The following is a 14858-nucleotide window of genomic DNA, read 5'->3' as shown; positions in this document are numbered from 1 at the left end:
TTAACGACATCGGTTACGAGAAACTCAAATGGATTTCGGAAGATGGGACCGACGCTTCTTGGCCTCTTTACGAATGGCGGAGCCTCTTCCATTCAGTTGTCTCGTCTTGCAGCTCAAACATTCCGTCGTGTATATTCTCTTCTTCTTCTTTTTGCGTCGTTACTGTTAAATTATATGTTTTATCGCATTTATATCTGGCGGGAGTCGAATGCGTGAAACACTCCCACATTCGCTTGTCGATCTCAAGCTGACTGAAAGTGTGCTTTCAGCTATATAGTAAAAACACATTTCACAATTTCGCTGTTCCATTCATTCATTCATTCAGGTTTTGTTTTCTTCTTCTTCTTCTTTGCGGCGTTATATTGCACGTGGCGTGCGAGCGGTTGCGCAGTTTTTTTTTTTTTCTTGTCGACTCCTGCTGCCATTAAAGAAGTTGAGGCTATAGGCATGGCGTGCGTTGAACTTACCTTTACACCAATCCATTCGTCCATTCTTTTTTTTTTTTTTTTTTTTTTTTTGTTTCCCTTTCTGATTTTTGAATAGTTTGGTATAATCGCCTCTCTTTTCCCTTCGAGTCCGTTCAGTTCCATTACTGGGTCATGCTGTGGGAGCGACTGGCCATTTTGATGGATCATACTGGAGGATGACCTACCTACAAAGTGCACTGCTGTGTACCTACCTACTTCTTCACTGTGGGCCGATTGTCCGAGCCGGTCCGCCGATATATCGTCACGGAACGTCAGATCAGATTGCAAACTTTTGCCAAGAAAAATCCGCTTATGGATTCGACGCTGCCGTCTCACCAGAGCCGAAAGATTAGCGGAGAATCATATCCCGGGCGTCTCGGCAATGATCACGGGGAACGGGCAGCGATCACGAAATATCTTGGCACAGTGACGGAGGAGAAGCCCGGGACCAGAGGAGAGGTCCCCCACCAAAAAACCAGTGATTCCTTTTGTGCTGTCCTCTTTTATCTTTGCTTCTTCTCCTATTGGCCCACCAAATTAGTTAACCGTTGAAAAGGAAACCGAAGAAAGATGTCGGGTAGCAGCCGTGCGCGCTGATGTAATCAAAAACTCCGAAAATGCTGTTGTTGTTGTTGTTGTTGTTGGTCTTTTTCATTTTCATTCCGTAGACGGAGAACTTTTGGCATAAGATTGGGGTCGTGGGTCTCTTCCTTTCTGTGTCTACCTTCTAAAAAAGCGTCTCATTCCTCTGTAGGACGGGACGGGCGTTAGAAACCAGTCTGGACAGAAAGATTGAGAGATAATGCACAGCATAATTTAGAGACACACAAACAAAACAAAAAATGAAGGGAAGAAAAAAAATATGAAGAAAGACTTTTTTAAACGAGTCAAAAGAGAATTAGAATGAAAAAGAAAGAAAGAAACGGAAAGAAAAAAAAAAGAGAGAGAGAGGTCAAAACTCCCTAGACCTCTTATCTGTAGAGAAGAAGAAGAAGAAGAAGAAGAAAAAAAAAACCTTCCTTTAACGAAAAATGCCCCGACGGGATTATTATATTGAAATTTACACGGCAGCAGCAGCAGAGATCTTGCGTTGTACGGTCGCACAAAATTCAAGAAAAAAAATGTTTTCAATGAAAAATTACTAAAGCCTTTGCTTTTTAATACTGCGAATGCAAGTCATAAATCTTCTTGTCGTCGACACACATTTCTGCAGTCTGCCTGTGATAAACTTGTATATATACGGCAACATCGGTTCATACCTGCGGAGAATTGTATCGCCGAGCGTAGGTATATATAAATGTACCTACAGAAGAATGCACTGTATACACTCTCTACGGCAGTCATCAACGTAACACACGGGCGCATCCGGCGTGTTGTTTTCGTGTAGCCCCCAGGTAACTCGTCTTCTATACCGTATAAAAACCGAAAACTTCCATAGAAAAACAAGAAGAACTCCTCGTCTCCCTTCTCTCTCTCGCCTTGAATATGTGATGATCTATTCTCCCAAAAAGCCTGCTGGATTTCCGTTTAGAAGTGGTTTGGTCAGTGTGTATGGTGTGGTGGTGGTATAGATATAATACTCGGCGAGATTCTTTCTTTTCTCTTATTCTTTTCTCTCTCTCCCGTTTCACTCTAGAATGCTACTCTCCTCGGGCTCTTCTCTTTTCCCTGACCAGCTCTTGGCTGTTTGGTAACAACGTCCGTGATGAGAAGCGTGTGTGGATGGGTGCTGGCCGGTGAATCGAATCGACCACGAACCCAATCGTCTTATCAAGAAAAAATGCATAAAGTATGCAGCTTGCGTCGGAGTATTACGAAACAACGGGATGCGGAAAACCCGTTGAAGCGCGAAAAAATCTCGGGACAGGACAGTTGCCGTTATATTTGCGCTATAAGAGCGTGACAGCAAGGGTGAACCTGGGCAACTCTCGTCATCGGGGGGTCTTTTTACCTGAGTGCTGCCATGGACTTGATGGGGCGTAGGAATTCTGACGGCAGCACGAATGAGCTTTACAAGAGCTTCATGATATTGTCCCTTTTCTTCTTGTTTGACTCGACGATTTCTTCTTTTGGGCATTTTTTCTGTTTTCTGTTTTGTTTTTCCAACAATACCTCCCCCCCCCCCCTATACACTGGAGAGATGTCAGGGTGATTGCCCTTCACCGTACAACCAAGGGGGCCGATATATAGTAGGAGAGAGACGGTAGAAAAACAAGAAAGAAGACGAGGAAAGCAAAAATAATAAAATTCAAATTTTTATAATGAAGCCTGCTGGATATAGGTGCGGAAGACGTGCCGGAAGCTTTCAACTAGGAAAAAGAAATGATATTACGACATGACACTGACACATTTGGCATATCTTTTACATCTCCATGCATCAAACTGAATTTTGAACGAGGCGTAATTTAATGGCAAACGCTTTTTTTTTTCTTGTGTGTGTGTGGGGGGGATTTTTCGGCTTATCCTTGACGGTTGCTAAAAAATTTTAAACCCTGAAAAAAAAAAGAAAATGAAACAAGATAAACGAAGAGAAAAAAGTGAGTAGGATAATGGACCTCCGTGCGTATTGTTATTTTTCTTGTTCTTCTTTCCTGTTATTGCCTCTCTGTCGTCTTGGCAGTTTTTGTTTTTTGTTTTTGTTTCTCCCTTCTCTCCATTTGTTATAGCATCTTGATGAGGTTCTTCCATCTTTCAGCGATGACTTCCTGGAATGCCCGCCCTGATGATCAACGGTCATCATTCACCATCTTCTGCCGTTGCTTGGATGTTGCCTTTTTTGTTCTGAATTCTGTTCGGATGCGCACCGAGTTATTATATGATGCGTTGCGTGGGTAGCGCCATTCATTCGAGTAGGTATTATTTACGCAATAAGTACTATAGACACGGTACACGGCCAAAATAAGAAGAAGTAAAGGAGAGTCATGCAGGCATCAAGAGCGAGAGTGAATCATTGGCAGCTTCTCCCTTATATTGTTTCACCACAATTTGCGCAGCCAGTACGAACACATCCAACCACGCAATCAGCTGCCAAGTCTTTTATAATGTACAGTGTGCTGGCTCTGGGTATATCTACTACGCCAGGTATACACCCATGTACTCTTCAAGGCCAGGGTAAACAAAACAAAACAAACAAACAAGTCAACAATGGCAACAATATAGTAAGAAAAACTTTGGGAGGATGTGGGAGTTGCTGGATTCTTCGACTCGGGGGCCAGTCGAACAAGTCGGTTGCCAAAACACGCGATAGATCGAAAGGTCGTTATAGATGTAAGAATACAGACGGAAGGAAAGGAGAGATATAATAAGCAGCAACAACACACACACGGCGAGGCACATAATAAACATGGGAGGAAATAAGTGAGGCAAATGATGGAATTGAAAATAAATAAACAAAGGAAAAGAAATGGAAGGGGGCAAAATGGTGTATAAGGAAACGAATGGTCGTCTTGTGTAATAGCAGCAGAATTTTAAATAACACAATAGAGGTTCGGCAGCCCAACGACCGGGAGGGGGGCGATTCTCACGCGATCAATTTGCATGTACGATCCACATAAAAAAATAGAAGGAATAGGATTTTTTTATTAAAGGCTGTCGCTGACCAACACGAATCGGAAGAGGTGGGAGTTGCGCGCGCGGGTCTAATCAAATCGGCAATTTATAAAGACATGAATGAACGGAAAATACAAGAAACAATAAAAATGAGTTCAAGGGCCAGGAAAGGAGAGGGGAAAAAAAGCCAATGGCCTGACTATAAAATTCGGAGAAAAAAAAAGATTTGGTGAATTCAAAAAACGCCACCCAAAAAGAGAGGGCGTTGCTACGACAACCGAAATGAGGGCTCTCGCAAAGCTAGTCCCGAGATCGTCGCTTTGATTTCTCGGTAGTCTCCTATACGCCTCATTTGCCCGTCCGTCTATCGGTCAGAATGGGAAAAGGAGGGAGACGAAGTTGAAAGAAGCCAGTTGACATCTTGACAGGTCAGTGTGTAAATAAACGCCGACTAGGACGCGGGACCGAGCGTGAAGACGAGTTTGAAGCCCCAGCAACGGTGACGTCGAGTCGATGTCGTCAGACGGAACTCGGTGGGATGCCCCCGGGGGTCGTGCGTGAATTGACCATCGACTATCACTATGCCAATGTAACATTACAGCCCACCTTGTGCAAATAGTCAAAACACGCACCGTTCTTCAGTGACATCAGCACCGTGCACGACGACAACGACCGTCTTATGAATTGGTGAATGGATAACCAGGGGAAGAGGAGGAGGAGGATCGGTTTACGCGCTAAGTAACGTCTGTAGATGCGCCGCTGTTCAGCAACAAACATCGCTAGGCACGATGGGGGAGCGTGACCGTTCCCCGGTGTTGCGCCGGGGGTTGTCGTGAACTTTTTCTTCTTTTTTACAACAACATAAGGTCCCACCTGCATGGGAAGAAGCAAGAAAAAACGACAATAATAACAACAACACCAACAAAAGAAGGTCGACGGTTGGGGGATATAGAAGTCGATCGACTGCTTTTCTCGCTTTTCTCCTCATCGACATCAAATGACGCTTATTCTCGCCGTCATCGAACGCGGCGCTGATAACCTCCATGTGTGAGCAATGACCCCGAAAAAAGAAACAAAAAATGCGCTGCTGTGCCGTTCGGCAGCAGCAGCCAAGGCAACGGTCGCCCGCAGCAGAAGCCGGAATCAGAAAAAGAAAGAAGAAGAAGAGAAGTACCACCAGCAGGGGGGCGTCCGTTCGTTCGACTGCTGAATGAATCTGCCTCATATAACAAGCTAATTCTCCTTGCTGCCCGGCCAGATCTCGAGGGGGCAAAAGAAGAAAGAGAATGAATGTGTGTATAGTTGTATAGAGGAGAAAAAACGAGAAATAAGAGAAATAGGCTCTCTCCATTCTAGATCAGCGCGAGTGATATAGCGGGCGGCCGACAGGGACAAGCCATAGCCAAAGAGGCCGAGGAATTCTTGTCCATCCGACCAGCGCAAATCGCCAGCAGCCAGAAATCAGCCGTTGCCTGGGCGAGCTGTTTCTTTTTTTTTTTTTTCTTTTAAAATTATTTTGGTCTGTTTTTCTTGTTTTGAGCGTTTCATTCTACGTATGTATGAAAACATGATTTCGACCCACACCCCGCAAACAAGTTTCTTCCGAGAGATTCTTTTCTCTTTGAAAATTATATTTGTTGTTTTTCTTCTTCTTTTCTTTCTTATTTCTTTAAATAATAATCGTATTACGACAGTCGATGGGGAAGAGGATGACCGAGCGTGGGCCAACCTGTTTTAAGCCTGTGAGATCATTAAAAGCGGTTCTCCTCTATTCCTTGACTCATTCCCCCCCGGAACATTGGATAGGTTTTCATTTTGGCCAGATGGGCACACCAATATTATAGAGAGCGCTATAATAGACGATCGAACCTATTCCGTATATTGGAGATCGACATCACCGAGTTCACGATTCCGAGACTAGGCTATATACAATGGCTCCATTATATGCATGTGGCGTGTTCCCGACGACCCAGCCTTCGTTTAATTTTTTTTTTTTTTTCTTTTTGGGGTCTTTAATCTAGTCCCGAGGATGGTATAGGTGGAATAACCCGTGTGTTCCGCCATTCTTTTGACACGCTTAGTCGACGATAATATACGTAGATTAGGCCTAGCCCATCCGGCAACTCCTTAAAAAGGAGGAAAAATATATAGGAATCACGCTCGTCTACCTGCAAACGAGGCGGGAATAAAGGTCAACACCTTGTTTCCAATCGATTGCCGGGGCTAATGGTCGCCGCCGGAAGTGATGGTGTGACTAGCCGCCGCCGCCGCCGATAAAATTCCGCGAGTCTTCGACCGTGAAACGCGATGATACTCGCACTCTGCTCGTTCGTCTGTTGTGTCTGCATAGAATATTTATCTAAATTTAGCGAAAGAGAGAGAGAGAGAAAGAGAGAGATACTGACTGTACATTGCACGCGCGCTGCGTTTGCCCGTTTCCTTGTGTTTTATTTGATTCCCAGAAAACGCGTCCCCTGCAGAGATATCGATAATGACTCTTCCTTCTTCTCATGCGCTCGATGGATCCAACAATCAAGTCTCTCTCTTTAAAAAAATCAAAAAAAGAATAAGACAAAGTTGTTGTGTTGGTTCGTCTCCGGGCGGCGGATGTGACGTGGTAGATATGCAACTACTATAGTACCTGGTCCCTAGTCTGCTAGTTGGCCTGTCTCTTGTTTTTCTAATATCTCTCTCTCTCTCTCGCAGGGACTTTGGAATCGGTGTGGCAAAAAAAAAAGCGCGTCGAAGGAGCGGGGCAGCGGGAGGGAGAGTGGAATTTGTTGTCTGTTGATGAGGACGATGGCGCAGAGCCACCGGGGCCGACCGCTGAGCGCGCGCTCGCCTGGGATTTATATTCACCTTTTTTTTGTTGTTGTTTCCTGGGCAGCACGCGGGACGGAATGGCCAACGAGTCCAGCGTCCAGTACATCACCCAATAAAAGGGCGATGCGGGTATATATATACTATAAATAACATTTAGAATGAAAAGGAAGGAGAAGGATGAAGTGGAAGAAGAAGAAGAGAGTTGTCGGCTATAAGTTAGAAGACACGGCGAAGGTAGGAATAAGGAGTCGGGACGTCTCTCTCATTCGGCCGTTTCTATAAATACACGCCGAGCTGTAGCTAGCGAGTTCTTTGACGATTATGTGAAACAGAATACGAGGAAAATGAAATGAGATAAGAAATGGGAGAAAGAGGAGGAAAGAAAGGATGGAGAGAAATGATGAGGACGCACGAGTGGCCCAGAGGATAAAATTTTGTTCAAAAAAGTTTTGAGGATAAGGGACCGATAGAAGGAAGCCAGGCCGGGCCGAGCCTATACAGACAGCATCACGAATATAAACCGAGCATGCCGCGCCATCTTGTCTGCCAGTTGCCGGCCGCACCCAACGCCTCCCGCCACAGACGCATAACTACAAACACACCTCCGGATATATACTGTCGCGGTCCCAGTTGTTGTTGTTGTTGTTGTTGGTGGGCTTGTAAAAGAAGGAACCGCGAATAGAGAGAGCGCACCAGGCCTATCAACCGACCCGTCAATGTGCTTACACTCACACATACATGTATCTACACACACACAAACAAAGAAAAGAAAAGAATGAAAAATTTTATTATTCATCGACGCGGTTCGATCAAAGACACAGCGACCGACCACCGATGTCTCCTTTTTTTCTTTTCTTTATATTCCTTTTTGTTGTTGCTTCCGCCTCCTTCGGATGACCCAAACGAGGAGACCATATCCGATTATTTTTAGGTGACGTCAGACAAACAGAATCGCAAAATGCGGACACTTTGAGAGGCTAAGCGATTGAAATTCAATATGGTCCTTGGCGATGCCAATCCATTCAACGTGTTTGTACACAACAACCCACAATAACGATAGTGCGGGCCTTTGAAGCCGTCAACCATTCTGCAAAAGAGGCAAAGTTATTATGTGGAATACTTCGATGCTTCTATTTACTCCTTCCGGGTTTGACTATAACCAATATATGGCTGAAAATCTAAATGCGGACACTTTAAATCAAAACTGGTTTTCGTTTTTCAACCCCCATAAGGGAAAACAACGAGGAAATTCCTTCAGATAAAGGGCGGATTTATACCATATGTTGCTCAATAGATAAGGTTATTGCCATTTATGGATAAATAGTCAATTGCAGTGGGTCACTCGCCATCTGCGCTGTTTCCAGGGATTTCATAAGCGCAGGCAACTGCTGACGCAAAGGTAATTTTGGCGACACTAATTTAACAAAATTCAAATGTTGAAATTCAGAAACACAAATAGATCGACATTGCAATTATTTGTACAGAGGACAGTGCCTTTACACAGGAGAAGAAGGTGGAAAGTTATAAATAGTGATGCAATTAAAAATCATGTCACTTGTGAAGCTACTTCCTGTTATCAAAACTTGTTTTATTTTGGTGACCCCATACTGATGAATAAAAAAGAGGAAATCGCGAATCGTGTCAACCAAACACAAACGGGGTTAGTGGTTGGCCATTAGGTATCAAGCAAAAGTTATTCCATTTTCATTTGCACTGAAATGGGCGCTCATCGTCGCTCATCGTTCCAATTTCAAGTGACGTGTACATTACAGTGCGTTAAAAGCGAGAGGAAAGAGTCCTGACGTGATGAAAGTGATGGGCAGTTTGTATAGAGTAAAGCCTCTTTTGTTCTGTCACTTTCCGACATTCAATTCGGGCATATCACACATTGAACACGATCGCAAGTCGTGCGATCACGTCCTGCGTGTTTGACCGCACACGAAGTTGTACCTTAATATACTTTTACATACATTTCTTTTTGGCCGGATGAGCAGCAGAAAGAAAGAAAATCAAAGGTAATTCAGATTGGAGGGAAGCAGAAATGAAGACACGTTTTGTATTATTGGGATGCCAGCAGGTTTGGTTTCACGCCGACTCATCGTATTTTGTTTGCTGGTGTTGCAACACCACAACATTCAACTTCGTCAACAGGAACCAAAATAAAACAGACACCTGAAAGACTTGACCTGTTTTTTCTTCCTCTCTTGCTGTGTCCAGTGACTCGTCAATCTGGGATAGTGGATCTAACTCATCACCTATCTGATTCTGATTCACGCAGTTCAGTTCGTCGGAACGCGAGAGATCCTATCCCCATTTTGGCAGCAGCAACAATGTTAACAGGGACACAGAGAAAGGAAAAAAATAAATAAACAAATATAAAGGAATAGATGTGCGCGCACACCAGACGGTGAAGAATCCCGACAAGAAAATCAACAACAGCAGCGAATGCGATTCAAGAAAGAAAAAGCCTTCTCCGCTGGCTGTTGCGCTGTATCACGCTGCAACACGGAATGCACAAACCGTCATCGGGGATAACGATAAAATAAGCCGGACGTTTTTCTATTTATTATTCTTTATTATTTTATTTTATTTTTTCCCGTTGCGTCCCGATCCGAGCGTATATAGGTACAAGTGTAACCCGAGGACATCTACACGGGACTGTGAGATAAAGAGGGGAAAAGAGAGAGGGGGGAAAGAAACAAAAGAGCGTGGCCAAACAGTTCTGCCGTGCCAGCATCAATTCCCCGAGATGAAGAAGAAGGAAGTCGCAGGGAAGAAGAAAAAAGAAGAAGAAGAAGATTCCAGCTGCCTTTGAAGTTAGAACAGATGATGGGGACTTGCCTGACATTGACCTCCCCGGCTGTTTCCAAGTCGAGCCGCCGCCAGTGAGAAAGAAATCAAGAAAACGAAGGAGAATAAGAAAAAGAAGAAAGAAGAGGAAAATGAAGAAGAGAGTGGAAAATTCTTTGTAGTCCTTATCGCCTGCCGGTGACTGAGAAATAGTGTTTCGTTCATATTTGGCCACAATCTTTCACGAACATACACGATGCCTGTAGTGGTCGGCGCTGAGAATAGAGGAATCCCTCGGTCTTATATACAGTCTTGATGTGAAAGCTGCTGGCTCTCGTCTCTATAGCTATATAGCTTGTTTTTTCAGTGTTTATTTCTTTTTAATTTTCCTTATTTTTATATATAAGACGTTTTTAACCCGGATGGGAAGCCATAGTGAATGGTCACTCTCCTGATTACACCCGCACAAGAATGCTGATTTATATAGAGCCGGGATAACTAGCTGAACAGGATCTCCGAGAAGACAGCTGGCCGTCGTTATATTTGGCCGTGTTTTTCTATTTTGTTTTGATTCTCCTTACACATTTATCTTTTTGTTGTTTAGTTGAAAAATGGGAAGAACCGGGAAGGTGGTAGGGAACACAAGAACAAGAAGTAGGGAAGCGTGTAAAGGCAAATTTTAAGACTTAGTATAATACGTGTATTATTATTTTTTTTCCGCTTTTTTAAGCGTCCATGAAGGGCGTCTTGGTGTTTTTCTGTGCACCGGGTTTCTTTCCTTAGCGCGCCGGAAGATGAACGAGGAAAGAGGAGTCGCTGGATGATGAGCAAAACGTCGAGAGTCAGCCGATCCCGTGCCCTTGTGAGGGTCGTAAAACTCAGCGTGAGTTCCACGTAAAGCCCTGGCGCAGTGGAAGTACTGCACGCACGAACTATCGTCCGTCCGCGGTGGACGGCGGCGGCGTCTGATTCCTCCTCTTCGTTCCAGCCCTTCAAAGGGCCATGGCGGCGCCGCAGTCCTGCGCTAACGAGCCCAACTCATGCGATGCTACGTCAGAGGGTCCATTCAACTGCCCTTCCAACATCTCTCTCGGCGGATGTTGTCCCGCAGTCCTCCTCGTTCGTCTTCAACTGCACACACATGCACACACACAAACATCCAATCGGGTATTTTCTAGTTCAACCAATCACCGCCCGATCGCCTCTGGCTTCTTCTTCATCAATGCCAGGATTTTCCCACAACCGACGCAATTCGATATTTGTTGACAAGTGGTCAGTCAAGAGTTTTATTACGCAGCCCATGACTTGTTTGTTCTTGCGAGTATACAACATATGCAATATAGGTATGCAGCAGTACTCGGATGAAGCAACCGCGTCATCGCATCCGCCATCCGGACCTCAATCCGAATCGAACCGGCTCAAGTTGATGCGCAGCAGCGATGAGAGAGCCGATTTTGTTAAGCTGGTCGTTTGACGTCACCCGGGGAACTCTCTATATAACTTATCAACCTTATCCAAACATCAATAAATGAAAGCTATCGGGAAAATAACGATTTGGTGCAAATTATAGATTTGAAAAAAACTCGCGAATCAAAAATCGCGGTCGAGCTATCGAGCTATCGAGTTTTAATTTTATTTGCCCCCTGTGGGTGGAACTGCCACAGAAAACACGGAACCTTATTTGGGATATGTGCATCGAAAGATGGACGTACGGAATGAGGAAGACAATTTTGAAGTTATGCCGAAGATGAGAGGGAACATTGAAGAGCTGCTAGATGATTTGGAGGGGGAATTGGATGCAATATAACACATCTCGCATTTTGAAGAATTTCCATTATAAATATCTGTTGTATAGCTTATATTCCAGCACCAAGGCGAGGCACCTGTTTCGTTCCGCTGATGTGTACTCGGTGATCCAGCTGCAAGTGTTGTTCCGTGTCGGCCATGTAATGGGAATATCAAGACGAGGGGAAGACAAGAAAGAGCGATGGGAGGAGTTGGGAAATACTCGGGACATTTGCTTGAATATTCAATAACCTTTGTTGTCCTTCTTGCGCGTGTGCTGATGTTTCTTTTCTCCTGCCAGCACGGCTTTCTGGTGGATGGAGGGGGGAAAAAAAGGCGCCCAACAACAAGACCGAGGAGGAATTCCGAGATTTCAGACAGGCCAGCATTCGATTTACGATCAGGCGTGGATGCGTTCGGTAACCTAGACAAGTGGAGGAACAAAACGAGAGAGAACACGATGAGAAAAAAGAAGAAAAAACTCAAAGAGGCTATGAACGGGGATGGATAATGGGATGGAAAGGTAAATTGCTGTTTGCATTTAAGGGACACAGGTGTGAATAAAATGGCGGGACACGAGCTTGTTCTTTTCGGTTCGGGTCTGAGAGCTATTTAACGGCGTTCAGCGTCTTCATTTGCGTGAATGAAACGAAGAAAAAAAAAGGCCGAATAAAAAAAAAAGAATCCGGCACACAATCGCGTCGTTCCTTTCCTTCGGATTACTGATAACAGCCAAACGGGCGCTGAGCACGGATCTTCCCCCCAACTCGAATCGTTTCGCCTTCAGACAAACAACGCTCCTTTACTATATACATCGTCTTTCTCCCAGTCCCGAGGAGTCACGATATCAACTCTCCACTTGGGCAAATCCGCTTTCAGGCCGTTCGTCGTCCAATGGCTGATTGTAATTTGAATCCAATGGCCTTTTTTTCGCGATAAAGATGTACAAGATCAGCTTTATGTGTTCTCTCTTCTCTACGCGTCCGTCCGCGCTTCACATTGCGGTGGACGACAACCGTATCGAAGTGTGAATTCTCCAAAATCTTCGTGTTCGATGCGGCTATATATTTCCCCATCTCTCTCTTATTTTGCCATTTTCAAATAGTTGGATGGTTCTCCGGAAACGCGTGAATTCTTGATCCCACTCCTCCTTTTTTGGTCGTTTTTTTTTTCGTTCGTTTTATTTCTTTGTTATCCGGCAATTGGGCGTATCGTCGTGTGGCACCCAGCCCAGGCCAAAAGCTGATTTATCGCCGACAATTCCGCCAATGGCCCGCTCATTTTGAAACTGTGGATATTTATGACTCTTCGGGCTATACCGGATTGATGCGATTTCAGTATTCGTTTTTATTTCCCTATAGAAAATAGCAGGGGGAAACACAGATAAGAGGAGCTATCTCATTCCTCTCTCTCTCTCTCTGCTGGCTGTTAGTTCTTTTTGCTCTTCTGGCCCAGACCATTTTAATTGTAGCCTGCGACGGACGCGTGTAGGAGGGAAGCGATTACGGGTCTACCGTATCTCGATGAGCCAACTCGACTCGGGCGAAGAAGCCACTTGACTCGAGGCAGATATTTTTTTCTTGTTTCTTTCTTTTTCACTGTTGTCATTGGGTACGAAACAACAAGCCCATCACACATGGAGACGAGGCCAACAGGTGGTAAAGAGTACCGACGAAATGAGTTATTCTGGAAAAAAATCCTCCGACGTTTTTACCTACATCGGAACCCATCAGATGATTCACGGGTCGGCGTGCAAGATGAATCGTTGCCTTTAAAAAACCGTCATTGCGTTGCTGGGCAGTGGTTTAGCCTGGTAGAGCTATACGAAACCTCTAATAAGAAAACGGTTGTCATGGATACCATGCGAAATTCATTTCTTTTTTTTTCTCTCTCTTTTATCGTGTACACCGTGCGCTCTATTACGCCGACCCGATTATTTCTGCGATGAAGCAACTAACTAATGAAAGAAAATCGTTCCAACTTTCATCAAAGACTTTTTCGGCGTACTTACAGCACGCAAGTTTGGTTCAACAAGAATGACAGAAGATTTATTTTGTTCATTTCAAAAATGATTTTTTTCTTCTTCCCTCCTCTTGGCACGCACATGACGTGTCCAGACAAACAAATCCGTAATAAATGGACTGTCTCACGACACAGTGCTGTGGTGCGCGCTTCGTCCGTGTATATTTGTTATTCATAATTTCAACCGGCCATGACGTCACCATCTCTCTCATGTATGCCGACGGCTCGCGCCGAGGCAAACCGGACGGACGGGAGATGTTATTTTCTTCTTCTGTGGTGAGGAGGGTATATCCATAAGGGACACAATTTGTTCCGCTCCTCTCGTCTTACCATAAACACTTTTTTTTTTACCATAGAGACACACCATCCTCAGGTTTAGCTCATCTTTTTCTCTGTCAAAGAAACGAAGAGAAGAAACAAAATAACAATAAAATACATATTTTTTTTTTCAAATTTGTGCTGAGGGGGGGAAAACCATATCCCATACGGCTGAAGGCGCATTAATACCTAAAACCATATTTTTTCTTTTCGTCTTCTACGTGTTAAGTTGTTGCACCATTGCCGTTTTTTCCCAGATTTGTGCAACTATCTATATAGGTTCAAGGCGGTTCCCTTGCGCGGTTTGACGTCAACACACACGGCAAAACTGTTTACCAAAGCAGCACGCCCCTAAACGGAAAAAAAAAGATGTGTTCATCTTCTTCTTCTTCTTCTTCTGGGGGGTTTAGCCGTCACACAGTTAAAGAAATGAGCGTCCACGCATGTAATTTGTTTCGTTTAGACAACGGGCTATGCACGCGTATTACATTCTAAACATTTTTCGCGTGATCCATCATTTCCCCTGGAGATGCGAAAAGAATCAAGTTAAAAAAGGCGCGAGCGGAAGTGCCGTAGCCGCTCTTTTATTTCGTTTATTTTTTTTTTGCGGGGAAGGTATTACGTACGACGGCCCGTGTGTCTGTCTATATACACCCTACAACTGGCAACAGCTGCCGGACGGACGGCCGCTCCTATGTCGCCCACTTTCTTGCGACGACCGATCACCTTTCCATTTCCACGCATTAAAAAGAGTAAATATAAGCAAGAAACATAGGAGAGCCGAGCTTTATAATCCGTCTTGTACCGCAGAGAGCCGCTATCTGAATACAGATTGTTGTGCACATACTGATGTAGTACAATCATCCGATGCCCAACATCCGCCATTAGTCATATCTTTTGTTTTTTGACCAAATCTAGCGACGTTGTGGAATCATTTGTATATATAACCATGTATACCAAGCTGATGCTTTCGCTCTTTTGACATTGTGACGTTAATATTAACTTGACGGACCTTTCCCAATTTTTTAAAACTTTTGGCTTGATCCGTCACCAAATTCGCCGTCCCGGACCCTGATTGAAACGCACGATCAGAACACGAAATTC

The sequence above is a fragment of the Daphnia pulicaria genome, chromosome 6, assembly GCF_021234035.1.
Source record: "Daphnia pulicaria isolate SC F1-1A chromosome 6, SC_F0-13Bv2, whole genome shotgun sequence".
Classification (NCBI taxonomy): Eukaryota; Metazoa; Arthropoda; class Branchiopoda; order Diplostraca; family Daphniidae; genus Daphnia; species Daphnia pulicaria.
The sequence above is the reverse complement of the archived record's forward strand: the minus strand, read 5'-3'. Positions refer to the sequence as shown.